Genomic DNA, 16,231 nt, shown 5'->3' on the forward strand with positions numbered 1-16,231 from the left:
ATGCACAGTAAAAACTCTAAATAACTTGTCCCGTTTCACCCCGTGACAGACACATGATGGACAGTAGTTCCAGATTTGGTGTGCAGGAGCATGTGAGAGGAACAACGTTCGCACTGTTGCACCAGTTGTTGTTCACCATTAAACACACGCCGCCTCCCCTTGACTTCCCCGAGTCCCGTGTCCTGTCCATGCGGTGAACCGAGAAGAACTCGGCCGGCTGGATGGCGTGGTCCGGCACCACTGGGTTTAGCCATGTCTCGGTGAAGCAGAGGAGATTGCAGTCCCGAATGTCTGTCTGGAACTTTATCCTGGCCCTGAGGTCATCAAGCTTGTTCTCCAGTGACTGGACGTTGGCGAGCAGGATGCTAGGCAGAGGTGTGCGGTGTGCACGAGCTCTCAGCCTGTTCCTGACGCCGGCTCGCTTCCCTCTAGGCCGCCGCCGCTTCCCTTTGTTCTCCCTCGAGATCTCACTCGGCCAGCTCGGATCCAGAGTTAAAAACTTCGAATTGGGAGTACATTTTATACCAATAGAAACAAGAGTGTCACTGTCATACCTAATGTACCCAATGGTGATAGTTTTGCCGATTTAGAAACGCTGAAAACTAACTTAAAAAACAAAGACAAAGAAAAAGTGGTCGGAGCAGTCGTGACAGCAGCCGACTTCACCGGCGCCATCTTCCTTCCATCTTTTCCATTCTTTGTCAGGTTGTCTGTTGTTCACATCAAGTTTCATGCCCAGGTTTTTCATGTTGTTTGTTTTGTTCACCAAGTTTACAGGGAGTGCAGAATTATTAGGCAAATGAGTATTTTGTCCACATCATCCTCTTCATGCATGTTGTCTTACTCCAAGCTGTATAGGCTCGAAAGCCTACTACCAATTAAACATATTAGGTGATGTGCATCTCTGTAATGAGAAGGGGTGTGGTCTAATGACATCAACACCCTATATCAGGTGTGCATAATTATTAGGCAACGTCCTTTCCTTTGGCAAAATGGGTCCAAAGAAGGACTTGACAGGCTCAGAAAAGTCAAAAATAGTGAGATATCTTGCAGAGGGATGCAGCAGTCTCAAAATTGCAAAGCTTCTGAAGCGTGATCATCGAACAATCAAGCGTTTCATTCAAAATAGTCAACAGGGTCGCAAGAAGCGTGTGGAAAAACCAAGGCGCAAAATAACTGCCCATGAACTGAGAAAAGTCAAGCGTGCAGCTGCCAAGATGCCACTTGCCACCAGTTTGGCCATATTTCAGAGCTGCAACATCACTGGAGTGCCCAAAAGCACAAGGTGTGCAATACTCAGAGACATGGCCAAGGTAAGAAAGGCTGAAAGACGACCACCACTGAACAAGACACACAAGCTGAAACGTCAAGACTGGGCCAAGAAATATCTCAAGACTGGTTTTTCTAAGGTTTTATGGACTGATGAAATGAGAGTGAGTCTTGATGGGCCAGATGGATGGGCCCGTGGCTGGATTGGTAAAGGGCAGAGAGCTCCAGTCCGACTCAGACGCCAGCAAGGTGGAGGTGGAGTACTGGTTTGGGCTGGTATCATCAAAGATGAGCTTGTGGGGCCTTTTCGGGTTGAGGATGGAGTCGAGCTCAACTCCCAGTCCTACTGCCAGTTTCTGGAAGACACCTTCTTCAAGCAGTGGTACAGGAAGAAGTCTGCATCCTTCAAGATGCAGGACAATGCAGGACAATGCTCCATCACACGCGTCCAAGTACTCCACAGTGTGGCTGGCAAGAAAGGGTATAAAAGAAGAAAAACTAATGACATGGCCTCCTTGTTCACCTGATCTGAACCCCATTGAGAACCTGTGGTCCATCATCAAATGTGAGATTTACAAGGAGGGAAAACAGTACACCTCTCTGAACAGTGTCTGGAAGGCTGTGGTTGCTGCTGCATGCAATGTTGATGGTGAACAGATCAAAACACTGACAGAATCCATGGATGGCAGGCTTTTGAGTGTCCTTGCAAAGAAAGGTGGCTATATTGGTCGCTGATTTGTTTTTGTTTTGTTTTTGAATGTCAGAAATGTATATTTGTGAATGTGGAGATGTTATATTGGTTTCACTGGTAAAAATAAATAATTGAAATGGGTATATATTTGTTTTTTGTTAAGTTGCCTAATAATTCTGCACAGTAATAGTCACCTGCACACACAGATATCCCCCTAAAATAGCTAAAACTAAAAACAAACTAAAAACTACTTCCAAAAACATTCAGCTTTGATATTAATGAGTTTTTTGGGTTCATTGAGAACATGGTTGTTGTTCAATAATAAAATTATTCCTCAAAAATACAACTTGCCTAATAATTCTGCACTCCCTGTAGGTTAATGTTTTTGTTAATATTCACGTTTTCTTCCACATTCTTTGTCTGCATTTTGGGTGCTCTTTGCAAATTCATACAGTGTGCTGTGATATAACGACCTGACCACATGCAGCAGACACGTGCTGCATTTTCCTTGCTGCAACCGGTGGCTGCTTCCAGCGCCACATTCACCTTAACCATAGCGGCTCCAGCCTCCACAACCAGGTGGAAGTGGGTGCAGGGGCTTTGTTGCCAGTACAACAGCAAAACTGCTTAGAGAGATTGGGATCAGAGGACAGGCGCAATGGCAGGCTCTAAGAGAACTAGCTAACACTGCTGAGAGGACCAGTCACTGGCTATGGCTAAAAAGGGCTGACATCACTTGGGCAGCTAAGGCAGTAAGCTAACCGTGAGAGAAAAGAAAATATTCTGCTCTTCTTCCGTTTTCTGGGAGGCAGTAGGGAGCTAGCATACCATACAGATCTCTAATCCCTAAACCTAACCAAGAAAAAAAAATGGCAGATTAGCTTGTGATAAAAGACCGAAAGTTGAGGCACACAACGAGGCGCCTTGAGGCGCTCTTCAAGAGAGTGGTCACAGTGGAGTGCTGCTTTTTTTAGATCTCAGTCACTCCATGAGTCTTTTACACTCCCTGGAATATTTCTTATATATTTTTAGTTTGAATCTCTTTCCATTTCTAGCCAGAATGTTTATCTTTCCAAATTTAACCAGAAATTTCACAGGGAAACAAACCATTTGGTATACCTGATCTCTATGATTAGGTTTATTGTCCTCTTCTAAAGGTCTGGGGCCTGTGCTTCGTACCGCGCTAAGTGAGTTAGCTGGATTAGATTGTTGACGATTTCGCGTGATCCTGGATCGTTCGGTTCCCCGAAGCCCATCCGGGACTTGCTGTCATAGCAACAGAGCCGTAAGCGTAAACCTGCTGGGGAGCAGGTTTACTTTATGTAAACAGGATTAGATCGCGGCCACGCAGGTATGCCCGCGTCATTTATACGAAAGCAACAGCGATATTCCACCACTGTTTCACCATAAATAAATAACATCACTGTAACCAAAGATAATGCAGCACTTGATCCTTTTATTGATTTCACACAGATACATACAGGTCATTCCCTAAAAAAGGGAAATGTACTATTAACATTCTATTACATGTATGTGATTATTACAGATGTAAGTCATATTTCAGAGTAGTAATTGTAAATTACTTCGTGTAATCAAGATGAGAGACCACGGCTATAAAAGCGAAGGTGGATTTGGGAAGTCTGTCGCAGTCATATCCTGTCCGTTTACGCGAGCCACCCATTGCGGAAGGTGCAAGATTGATAAGGAGAGTCCTCAGAATTCAGCGTATATTGCGGGACAGACAGGATCCTTTAGCTCAGCGCGACAGTGTGCTCATAGAGAGATATCGATTTTCCCGTGAGGGTATTATTCACTTAACCAACTTGTTGACGAGGGGGTGCAGGACCACCACCTGTCTTTTTTTTTGCTCTGCCCTTTTCTTGGTTGCTGTTATGAACAAACAAACAGAGTATTCCAGGGTCTCTTTCCAAGAGACGACAAGCAATATAAGTGATAAATATTACCATTCTGTAGAATATTCTTATATTTCACTTTTACTTGTTCCCATGTTCTAGTGGGTCCTGTTGTGGCTCTAATGTGAAAGGGGATATAATATAACATATTATAATATAATATAATGTAATATAATATTGGATAATATGGTGTGATATGATAAATCTACCCTACCGCCTACTGGTGTTGGCCAGAGGGGCCGATGGCGCAATATGGCAGCCTGGCTTCTGTCAGTCTGCCCCAGGGCAGCTGTGGCTACAACCGTAGCTGCCTCCACCAGTGTGTGAATGTGAGAGTGAATGAATAGTGGCATTGTAAAGCGCTTTGGGTGCCTTGAAAAGCGCTATATAAATCCACTCCATTATTATTGTTATTATTGAATTACTTACGAGTTTGATTTGTCAGCAACTTTCTGCCAGCCCTCTCTCCTTGCTTTTGCAGCCTTTGCAGTGTTCCCTTGCGTTTTAATTAAACTCTGAAACTCCTGAAATCCCTCACTCGAGTTCTTGCTCTGCTGCCGAAAAATACCGAGCGCGCTCCTTCGACATTTTCGCCGACCAATCAAAGGGTTGCCGATCAATGTTTCTACTATCGATGCGTAGCCCCTGTTGGGCCACCCAGTGATCTCACATTACTTCATCCAGCTATACTAATCGTCAACAACAGGTGTGTTCGGGGAACCGGAATAGCGAGCTCAGAGTTAGCGCGATGATTTGGTCTTGGATGTTTCATTTGATCTTGGATGTAGTAAGCGACGTACGAAGCACAGGGCCCTGAAGTGTACACAAGTCTGAAGGCAAATAGTAAATTTTTCTGCACGCATTTCAAATGTCCTTCCATGTTATTCCACTTATCCGGGGTCAGGTCGCAGGGGCAGCAGCCTAAGCAGAGAAGTCCAGACCTCCCTCTCCCCGGCAACCCCCTCCAGTTTGTCCAGGAAACACCAAGGCGTTCCCAGGACACGCTGGAGAGATCTAATCTCTCCAGCGTGTCCTGGGTCTGCCCCAGTGGGACAAACCCAGAATACCTACCCAGAAGGCATCCCTGTTATGGCATCCCTGAACCACCTCAACTGGCTCCTTTCGATATGAAAAAGCAGCGGCTCTAATCTGAGCCCCTCCTGGATGGCTGATGTTATGTCCCTTGGCTATAGAAGGGGCTAACATAAAGTTAAAATAGTGAAGGAGGAGTCAAGATGGTAGCTTTTAAAAGGTTTATCTTCAGCTGTAAAGGTTGAGTTCAGACTGACAATCAGCTTCAGGGAGAGCCAAGGCCAACATAACAAGCAAAACATCCCTAATACGAAAATAAAAGGAACTTGCCTAACTCCAAAGAAAACAAAATATACAACAAATAACCATAACCTACCTAACAATACATAAACAGGAGAAAACAGGATCACAAAACAAAAAGCAGTTTCTCAACAGCTCAATTACTTCTTAAAACAGAATAACTGCTATGATGCCTTCCAGTCAGGTTTTAGACAGAACCACAGCACTGAAACCGCTCTGACCAAAGTGTTCAATGACATATGTCTGAATACAGACAGTGGAAAAATGTCAGTCTTAGTTTTACTGGATCTCAGTGCAGCATTTGATACAGTTGACCACAACATATTACTCAAATGACTGGAGAACTGGGCAGGTCTTTCAGGAACTGTACTAAACTGGTTCAAAACATACTTAGAAAACAGGAAATACTTTGTATCAATAGGCAACTTCACATCTGAGCAGACAAGTATCACATGTGGAGTTCCCCAAGGTTCCATCTTGGGATCCCTTCTGTTTAACATTTACATGCTCCCACTGGCACAGATTATAAAGAACAACAAAATAAACTACCACAGCTATGCAGATGACACACAAATATATATCACAATGTCACCAGGAGACCAAGGCCCTGTACAGGCTCTTGGTAAATGCATTGAGGAAATTAATGACTGGTTGTGCCACAATTTTCTCCAGCTAAACAAAAACAAAACTGAGGTAATAGTCTTTGGTGCCAAAGAAAAACGATTACAGGTCACCAGAGAACTTCAATCTATACACCTAAAAACCACAAACCAGGAGAGAAATTTGGGTGTAGTGATGGATGCAGACCTAAACTTAGAAAAACACATTAAGACAATAACAAAATCAGCTTACTATCACCTCAAGAATATATCAAGGATCAATTCAATTCAATTCAATTTTATTTATATAGCGCCAAATCACAACATAAGTCGCCTCAAGGCGCTTCATAGATACAGAGAAAAACCCAACAATCATATGACCCCCTATGAGCAAGCACTTTGGCAACAGTGGGAAGGAAAAACTCCCTTTTAACAGGAAGAAACCTCCGGCAGAACCAGGCTCAGGGAGGGGCGGCCATCTGCTGCGACCGGTTGGGGTGAGAGAAGGAAGACAGGATAAAAGACATGCTGTGGAAGAGAGACAGAGGTTAATAACAGATATGATTCAATGCAGAGAGGTCTGTTAATACATAGTGAGTGAGAAAGGTGACTGGAAGGAAAAACTCAATGCATCATGGGAATCCCCCGGCAGCCTATGTCTATTGCAGCATAACTAAGGGAGGATTCAGGGTCACCTGATCCAGCCCTAACTATATGCTTTAGCAAAAAGGAAAGTTTTAAGCCTAATCTTAAAAGTAGAGATAGTGTTTGTCTCCTGAATCCAAACTGGAAGCTGGTTCCACAGAAGAGGGGCCTGAAAACTGAAGGCTCTCCCTCCCATTCTACTTTTAAATACTCTAGGAACAACAAGTAGGCCTGCAGAGCAAGAGCGAAGTGCTCTAATAGGGTGATATGGTACTACAAGGTCATTAAGATAAGAAGGGGCCTGATTATTTAAGACCTTGTATGTGAGGAGCAGGATTTTGAAATCTGGATTTAACAGGAAGCCAAAACAGGAGAAGTCTGCTCTCTTTCTAGTCCCTGTCAGGACTCTTGCTGCAGCATTTTGGATTAGCTGAAGGCTTTTCAGGGAGTTTTTAGGACTTCCTGATAATAATGAATTACAGTAGTCCAGCCTGGAAGTAATAAATGCATGAACTAGTTTTTCAGCGTCACTCTGAGACAGGATATTTCTAATTTTAGAGATGTTGCGCAAATGGAAGAACGCAGTCTTACATATTTGTTTAATATGTGCATTGAAGGACATGTCCTGGTCAAAAATGACTCCAAGGTTCCTCACAGTGTTACTGGAGGCCAAGGTAATGCCATCCAGAGTAAGAATCTGCTTAGATACCATATTTCTAAGCTTTTCAGGGCCGAGTACAATAACCTCAGTTTTATCTGAATGAAGAAGCAGAAAGTTAGCGGCCATCCAGGTCTTTATGTCTTTAAGACATTCCTGCAGTTTAACTCATTGGTGTGTGTTATCTGGCTTCATGGACAGATAGAGCTGGGTGTCATCTGCATAGCAGTGAAAATGTATGCTATGTCTTCTAATGATATTGCCTAAGGGAAGCATGTATAATGTAAACAGAATTGGTCCTAGCACTGAACCCTGTGCAACTCCATAATTAACCTCAGTGTGTGAAGAGGACTCTCCATTTACATGCACAAACTGGAGTCTATTAGATAGATATGATACAAACCACTGCAGTGCAGTACCTGTAATACCTACAGCATGTTCTAATCGCTCTAATAGGATATTATGGTCGACAGTATCGAATGCTGCACTAAGGTCTAGCAGGACAAGCACAGAGATGAGTCCACTGTCAGAGGCCATAAGAAGATCATTTGTAACATTCACTAAAGCTGTTTCTGTGTTGTGATGAGCTCTGAAACCTGACTGAAACTCTTCAAATAAACCATTCCTCTGCAGATGATCTGTTAGCTGTTTGACAACTACTCTTTCAAGGATTTTTGATGTGAAAGGAAGGTTGGAGATTGGCCTATAATTAGCTAAGACTGCTGGGTCTAGAGATGGCTTTTTGAGTAAAGGTTTAACTACAGCTAGCTTGAAGGCCTGAGGTACATAGCCGATCATTAGAGATAGGTTGATCATATTTAAGATCGAAGAATTAATTAATGGCAGGACTTCTTTGAGCAGTTTTGTAGGAATGGGGTCTAAAAGACACGTTGATGGCTTGGAGGAAGTAATTATTGAAGTTAACTCAGAAAGATCAATTAGAGAAAAAGAGTCTAACTTAACATCAATGGTACTAAGAGTAGCTGTAGATAATATTACATCTGTGGGATGATTACTGGTAATTTTTTCTCTAATGATAAAAATTTTATTTGTGAAGAAGTTCATGAAGTCATTACTAGTTAACGTTAAAGGGATTGTTGGCTCACAAGAGCTCTGACTTTTTGTCAGCCTGGCTACAGTGCTGAAGAGAAACCTGGGGTTGTTCTTATTTTCTTCAATCAGTGATGAATAGTAAGATGTTCTGGCTTTGCGGAGGGCTTTCTTATAAAGCAGCAAACTATTTCTCCAGGCTAAATGATGATCCTCTAAATTTGTGACACGCCATTTCCTCTCCAGATTACGAGTCATCTGCTTTAGGCTACGTGTTTGAGAATTATACCACGGAGTCAGGTACTTCTGATTAGAGACCTTAGTTTTCACTGGAGCTACAGTATCCAGAGTCGTACGTAGTGAGGAGGTGAAATTATTAACAAGATGATCGACCTCTGTTGGGGTAGCGTTCAGATAGCTGCTCTGCTCTGTGTTGGTACAGGGCATTGGAGATGATAACAGTGGGTGGATTATATTCTTAAACTTAGTTACAGCGCTTTCAGAAAGACATCTACTGTGATAAAGTCTACTCTCCACCGCTGTGTAATCAATTATTGTAAATGTAAATGTTATCAGGAAATGATCAGACAGGAGAGGGTTTTCAGGAAACACTGTTAAATGTTCAGTTTCTATGCCATATGTTAAAACAAGATCTAGAGTGTAATTAAAGTGGTGGGTGGGTTCTTTTACATTTTGAGAGAAACCAATTGAGTCTAATAACAGATTAAATGCCATGTTGAGGCTGTCATTTTTAGCATCTACGTGGATGTTAAAATCACCCACAATAATTATTTTATCTGAGCTCAGAACTAAATTAGATATAAAGTCTGAGAAATCAGACAGAAACTCTGTGTAAAGCCCAGGTGGACGATAGATGATAACAAGTAAGACTGGTTTCTGAGTTTCACAGCTGGGGTGGACAATGTTAAGCATCAGGCTTTCAAATGAATTAAAAGTCTGTCTGGGTCTTTGGTTGATTAATAGGTTGGTGTGAAAAATTGCTGCCACACCGCCCCCTTGGCCTGTGCTTCGAGATTTCTGGTAGTTAGAATGACTCGGGGGTGTTGATTCATTTAAACTATTGTGTCAGGACAATTCACTATTTATGCACAATAAACAAAGGAGCATAGCACGACAATTTCTGTTCAGCGCCAGACTTGCTTGTAACCTATATCACCAATTATGTTATGAAAATGACGTATTAACTACAACAGCAGACCTTTGTGGAAATGCTTGGAGCAGACTAACCTGTGAGCTGGAGTGTTCTGGGACGTTATATTTGATCTTTGAATGGCTGCAATCCAGGCCATCCGTCGCCTGTTTGTCACTTCGGAAACATGGCTGAACAATTTCTCTTAAACGTTGTAATCCGATAACAACCGATCTCTTTACCCGTCGGCTTCCCGTGGCTGTCATGCGACCGGCTATTGCAGTTAATAATACAACAGCTTCTTGACATTTTTGTGTTTCTTTTTATCGCTGTGTAACTGATTTTAATTGAAAGCCTGCGTGCGCTAGTACCGCTTGCCACGAGTTCCCAGAATCCTTTGCGGTTCTACCCGTGAATGACGTCACATTTTCAATCTCTATATAATATGCGTGTTAAATTTTATATTTGGGGTAAAATATCAAGTCTTTTCAAGTAAACCGGTTCAAGTCCAATTCAAGTCCCAAGTCATTGGTGTAAAAGTCCAAGTCAAGTCACAAGTCTTAGAACATTTTTTCAAGTCAAGTCTAAAGTCATAAAATTAATGACTCGAGTCTGACTCGAGTCCAAGTCATGTGACTCGAGTCCACACCTCTGACAGTTTCTTCCCCTCTGCTGTTGGACACATGAACAATAACTGTATGACTGTTCCCACCACTAACACATGACCCTATGCTGTGTTCACTGCATCATTCCATGTTTGGCACTGATCACCACCTGCACTCATGTATATATCATGTATATATCTATCTATCTACTTAGCACTTTTAATTCTTATTCTCATTTTTATTTTCATGTCTATTTAAGCTTAATTTATAACAGTATTTATAACAGTATGTTTGCACTGAAGCACCGCAGCAATTTCCTAATGTTGTAAACCCGCTCAACATTTGGCAATAAAACCCTTTCTGATTCTGATTCTGATTCTGATTCAGATGTGGATACTGTATTGTTCTTTCTTTGTAATTGTTTATGTTTAAGTTGTTTGTTGATGGTTTTTAGTTTGTTTTTTGTCTGTTTGGGAGCTGACACAGTCTCTATGGAGATGGGTTTTTGGGGGGGGTAGCAGGAGGAGAGAAGCTGCAGAGAGGCGTGTAAGACTGCAACTCTGCTTCCTGGTCCCAACTCTGGATAGTCATATTTTGGGGGGTTTAATAAATTTGTCCATATTTCCAGAAATGAGAGCTGCTCCATCCAAAGTGGGATGGATGCCGTCTCTCCTAACAAGACCAGGTTTCCTCCAGAAGGTTTGCCAATTATCTATGAAGCCCACATCATTTCTGGGACACCACTCAGACAGCCAGCAATTTAAGGAGAACATGCGGCTAAACATGTCACTCCAAGTAAGACTGGTTTCTGAGTTTTACAGCTGGGGTGGACGAGGCTAAGCATCAGGCTTTCAAATGAATTAAAAGTCTGTCTTGGTCTTTCATTAATTAATAGGCTGGTGTGAAAAATTGCTACCACACCGCCCCCCCGGCCTGTGCTTCGAGGTTTCTGGTAGTTAGAATGACTCGGGGGTGTTGATTCATTTAAACTAACATAATCATCCTGCTGCAACCAGGTTTCTGTAAGGCAGAGTAAATCAATTTGTTGATCAATTATTAAGTCATGTACTAACAGAGACTTGGAGGAGAGAGACCTAATATTTTGGGGGGTTTAATAAATTTGTCCATGTTTCTAGAAATGAGAGCTGCTCCATCCAAAGTGGGATGGATGCCGTCTCTCCTAACAAGACCAGGTTTCCTCCAGAAGGTTTGCCAATTATCTGATCTGATTGGGGAGGGGACCAGAGAAAACTACAGAGTCCGACATTGTTTTGGCAAAGTTGCACACCGATTCAATATTGATTTTAGTGACCTCTGATTGGCGTAACCGGGTGTCATTACTGCCGACGTGAATTATGATCTTACTGAATTTACGTTTACCCTTAGCCAGCAGTTTTAAATTTCCTTCAATGTCGCCTGCTCTGGCCCCTGGAAGACAATTGACTATGGTTGCCGGTGTCTCTAGCTTCACATGTCTGAGAACAGAATCACCAATTACCAGAGTTTGATCCCCGGCGGGTGTGTCGCCGAGTGGGGAAAAACGGTTAGACACATGAATGGGTTGGTGGTGTACCTGGGGCTTCTGTTTAGGACTATGCTTCCTCCTCACCGTCACCCAGCCGCCCTCTTTCCCCAGCTGCTTGGGGTCTGCCAGGGAACAGCTAGTGGGGCCTACGCTATCTTCGGCTGCACCAGCTACAGGGGGCTGGCTAGCTATGGGTGAATGAAGGGTGCGAAGCCGAGTCTCCAATTCAGTAATCCTGGCCTCCAGAGCTGCAAATATGCTACATTTTTTTACAGATATCATTACTGCTAAAGGAGGCCGAGGAGTAACTAAACATCTGACACAATGAGCAAGAAAGTGCAGGAGGGACAGGTGAAGTAGCCATGGTGCTAACGAGTCAGCTACGAGCTAAGCTAAGCTAGCGAAACAGTACAGAGACAGTGAGTGAATACTTTGGCTCTAAATTAGGTAGTGAGTACACAGAAAGTGTGCTTCGGATGAAGCACGTGAAGATTATACTATGAAAGAGAATGTATTTAAAACCTAGAAACTACAATATTCTCTTTAGATGCAGAAAAAGCATTTGACAGAGTTAACTGGAAATTTCTATTTGCAACTTTACACAAATTTGGTTTTGGATCCTCTTTCATAAACTGGTTAAAAATATTATATAATTCCCCAACAGCTTGTGTCAGAACAAATGACCAGACATCCTCCAGCTTCTGTCTCTTGAGGGGCACCAGGCAAGGATGCCCACTCTCCCCTTCACTGTTTGCAATTTTTATTGAACCACTAGCAGCAGCAATTAGACAGAATTCAGTAATTAAGGGCATAAAATGCAAGAACGTGGAACATAAAATCAGCCTTTATGCGGATGATGTGTTACTCTTTCTCCAAAATTCACAAACCAATATCTCTGGGGTGATTGAATTGATAAACTCTTTTGCAAGAATATCAGATTACTCAATTAACTGGTCAAAATCTACAGTTCTACCGATTAATTGCTCCTTCCATAATTCCTCTTCTACACCACTGCAATCGGGAAATATAAAATATTTAGGTATTAATGTTTCTCCCAAGCTTGCAGATCTAACTAAATTAAACCATATCCCACTTTTAAAGAAGGTAGAAGATGATCTGGCTAGATGGAAATGTCTACCCATATCACTCATGGGAAGGGTTGCCGCTATAAAAATGATGGTCTTACCAAAAATAAATTATTTATTCTCAATGATCCCAACTAAACCGCCACAAGATTGGTTCAGATCTCTAGATTCATGTATGTCCAAATTCCTTTGGAAAAATAAACCCCCACGTATAAGCTTAAAAACACTACAAAAGACCAAGGATAAAGGAGGACTAGAACTGCCTAACTTTCAGCACTACTTCTTAGCCAACAGGCTTCAGTTTATCTCAGGATGGCTAAAACATACCCTCTTAGATGAACCTTGGCTAGATGTAGAACAAGCACTTTGCAATAATCTAGAGATCTCAGACCTACCATTTATCAGCTCAAACATCCAACGACATGAATGCTTTAAAAGCATCAACATCAGCTCTTCTCTGACAGCATGGTGGGAGTTTCTAAAATTGACGGAGTCTTCATTGATCCCATGCAAACGTACACCTATCTGGAACAACCCTGACATATTACAAAACAATAATATGATAAACTTTTCAGATTGGAGTGGTAAAGGAATCAAATATTTAGAACATATACTAGAAGGAACAGAATTTATTTCATTTGACGGACTAGTTACACAATATGGGATCAACAAGAAAAGATTTTTAGAATATCAACAAATTAAATCCATAGTAAAAAAGAAATTTAAACCGGGTCAAGTTGAACTACAAACACCACCAAGTGTGGTTCAATTTCTTACTCTTAAAACCCCCAAATTACTATCCAAAATATACAGAATGCTTTCTAAAACAGATGAATCAATATCACTTCCTATTGCAAAATGGGAAGCGGATTTATCAGTTAACTTAGACCTAAACTTCTGGTCTCAGATTTGCTTAAAAACCTTTCATCTAATTAGAAATCCCAGTCTTCAATTAATTCAATACAAAATATTACATAGAGTGCACTATACAGGTCATCGGATGTTCAAGATGGGCTTTACGTCTACCAACAACTGCTCACACTGCCAAACCAATTCACCGGACAATTACATCCACGCTCTTTGGTTCTGTCCACCAGTTCAGAAGTTTTGGCACGAGATATGTGAAGACTTATCAAAGTGTCTGAAATGTAACATTCCAACTTCCCCCTTAGTGTGTTTGTTGGGCAGCTTAGATAATGTCACTTCAGAAAAGAATATCGCCCATATGGTTTTCACTGCCCTATGCATAGCCAAGAAAACAGTCCTCATGAACTGGAAAAATAAAAATAATCTTAATTCTAACCAATATAGAAATTATCTATTAGATTACATTAGTCTTGATACAGCCTCTGCCACCACATCAGATCAATTGCTCTGGGCTCCTTTGATCAGCTCCATCACCTAGTGGGGGTGGGGGGTCATAGTTTGGTCCCGCCTTCACTGTTGTGATTGGTGTGGGGGTAGGGACAGGCTTAGGGCGTCAGGGGGTTCCCCGGAGGCATCTTCCTTGGGGGGCTCAACCCGGGGTAGCGGTCATGTCCGGTTAGGGGCTCTGTTGGCTTTCAGGTGACTGTTTCCTCGCGGCTGCGTGCAGCGGGGCTAGGGGAGGGTCTGTGCTGACGGACGTGGGTTACTGACCTGGTAGCCTGGCTGCCCCTGGGTGGGTCCGGGATGGGCGTGAGGTTCTGGGGGCGCTCCGTCTCTGGGCTGGGGCCCGGGCCGGGCCTCGGGGGCTCGGGTCCTGGTTGGTGTGTTGCCGGGGTTGTGGGCGGGTGGGTGCATGGGGGCCCAGCCCTGGAGCAGGGTGCCACCGGTGCATCGAGCCACCTGGGGGGCTCTTCAACTGGTGGGGGAGATTGTCACATCTTGCAGGAGCTTTCCTCTCCTCAGGAACTCTCTCTGCAGGAGGGGGAGATACAGGAGAGGTGGAGGAAGATCTCAGCCTGGGTGTCTTATGTAGTCTGGAAGAAGAGTGGATGGTGGGGTGGGTGCAGTTTTCTCCGTGGTGGGGTTGGGTGGACTGTCCCGGGCTCTGTGGGGCCGGGAGGCGCTGCTGCGCTGGGCCCCGGTCTGGATGGGCTCCCTTTCCCTGGCGGGTCGCGGAGTATGGGGGTGCCTACTGGGGTCAGCGGGGGAGCTGGCCCCAGGGAGGGGTCACTTGCCCCTCCCTTCCTTCCCTCCCCATCTCCAGCTGCCTCCCTCTTCCCGCTCCACCACAACCACCCACACATGTCACCAGGGTGCAGAGGAGGCCACCCCCCCCCCGTCCCCTTCTGGCTGCCTCTGCCTCAATTTTATCCCACAACTTAGACATTCACATTACTCACACTCTCATTACACATACATATAGGATCTTGGGGGTGGGCACGATACACGGAATCCAAAGTACCATCAGGGTGTACACCCCACCCCTGGCGTCGTTGCCCACCTCTCAATGTTAAATACACGTAGACAATGAGGGCTAGCAGGAGGGACCATGCGCTTACCTGCTGCTCTCTGGCAGGTAGCTCCATGCCCTCCTGGGTTTTAAATGCACCTTAGAACACACATGCATCAACACTAAAATGAGCGGGTGGAGGGAGGTTTGGAGTCTTCTCTCACCCCCATTCTCTGCGACCTGCTGGAGCGGGGGGGCTAGGAGGAGTTGGCCGTCCGACTGCGGTCTGGAGTGTGGAGCCTTCCTGCTGCTGCGGAGTCGGGGCGGTCTGCCTCCCCCCACCGCAGGGAAAAGGGTAACACCACCTGGGTCTGGGTGCAGTTCCCCCCTCCAGGGGCAAGGGTACCTAGACCCGGTTTGTAGAGTACGCTTGGGGAGTGTGATCGTGTGTACAGCGTCTCTTTATGTCTGTCTCCACGTTGGTTGAGTGTGGAGTAAGTGCATATGAGAGCATGAGGGTGGGAATGGATGTTTGTGTCTGTGTGTGCCTGTATGTCTGTGTCTATATGTCAGGTTGGGTGTCAGGCGCCACCTCTCTGGGGACATCTTAGGCCCTCCAAGGTTTGGAGGCCTATCTCCCCCTACCACCACTTCCCCTGCCAGTGGCGGACTCCCTCAGACATCGGTGCGTTGGTGGTTCTTTGTGTCCGGGGATGGGCGTCCAGGTACACACCGGCTCACTCCTTGGCGGCCGCATATCGGGGCCTGGAGCCTGGGGCTCACTCGGGCCACTTCGGAGGTGGGGTGCCCCCGGCCTCTCGGCCTGGGGCTCGGTCACTCAGGCACAGCTGGCTGCCGGCAGAGCTCACGGGCGCGTCACTGCAACTCCCCCTGGCTTCTGCTCCGCGGCTGCTGAGTGAGCCCTCATCTGGGACTCTCCTCAGCTCTTTCTGGGACAGTGGCGCGGCTGCCCCTCTGTTGGTCTTCCTTGGTCTCTTGTGTTCTGGGGGCCTCTGGATGTCTGGAGTTTTGATCTCCTCCATACCTGCTTCATGCCCTGGAGGACGGGGCTGTGGCCAATCCCACACCCTCTAGCAGATCATTACATGAAGGAACCTTTTAAAAAAAAAAAACCAAGCGTGTCCATGCTCACAGGTGTACACACGGGTGATCACACCCACAAACTACACCCTTTTTGGCTCCTACCTCAAAGCACACTGTGTTCTGTTGATCTTATGTGCTGCACAATAATGTTTAATATTTAGTATTTACTGTCATATTCCCATATATCATTGTGATGTTGTTTATTCTATTACTCTTGTTCTCTTCTGC

The sequence above is a fragment of the Rhamphochromis longiceps genome, linkage group LG6 (genome assembly GCF_057381845.1).
Source record: "Rhamphochromis longiceps isolate RC_006_pf linkage group LG6, R_longiceps_female_GT1.1, whole genome shotgun sequence".
NCBI lineage: Eukaryota > Metazoa > Chordata > Actinopteri > Cichliformes > Cichlidae > Rhamphochromis > Rhamphochromis longiceps.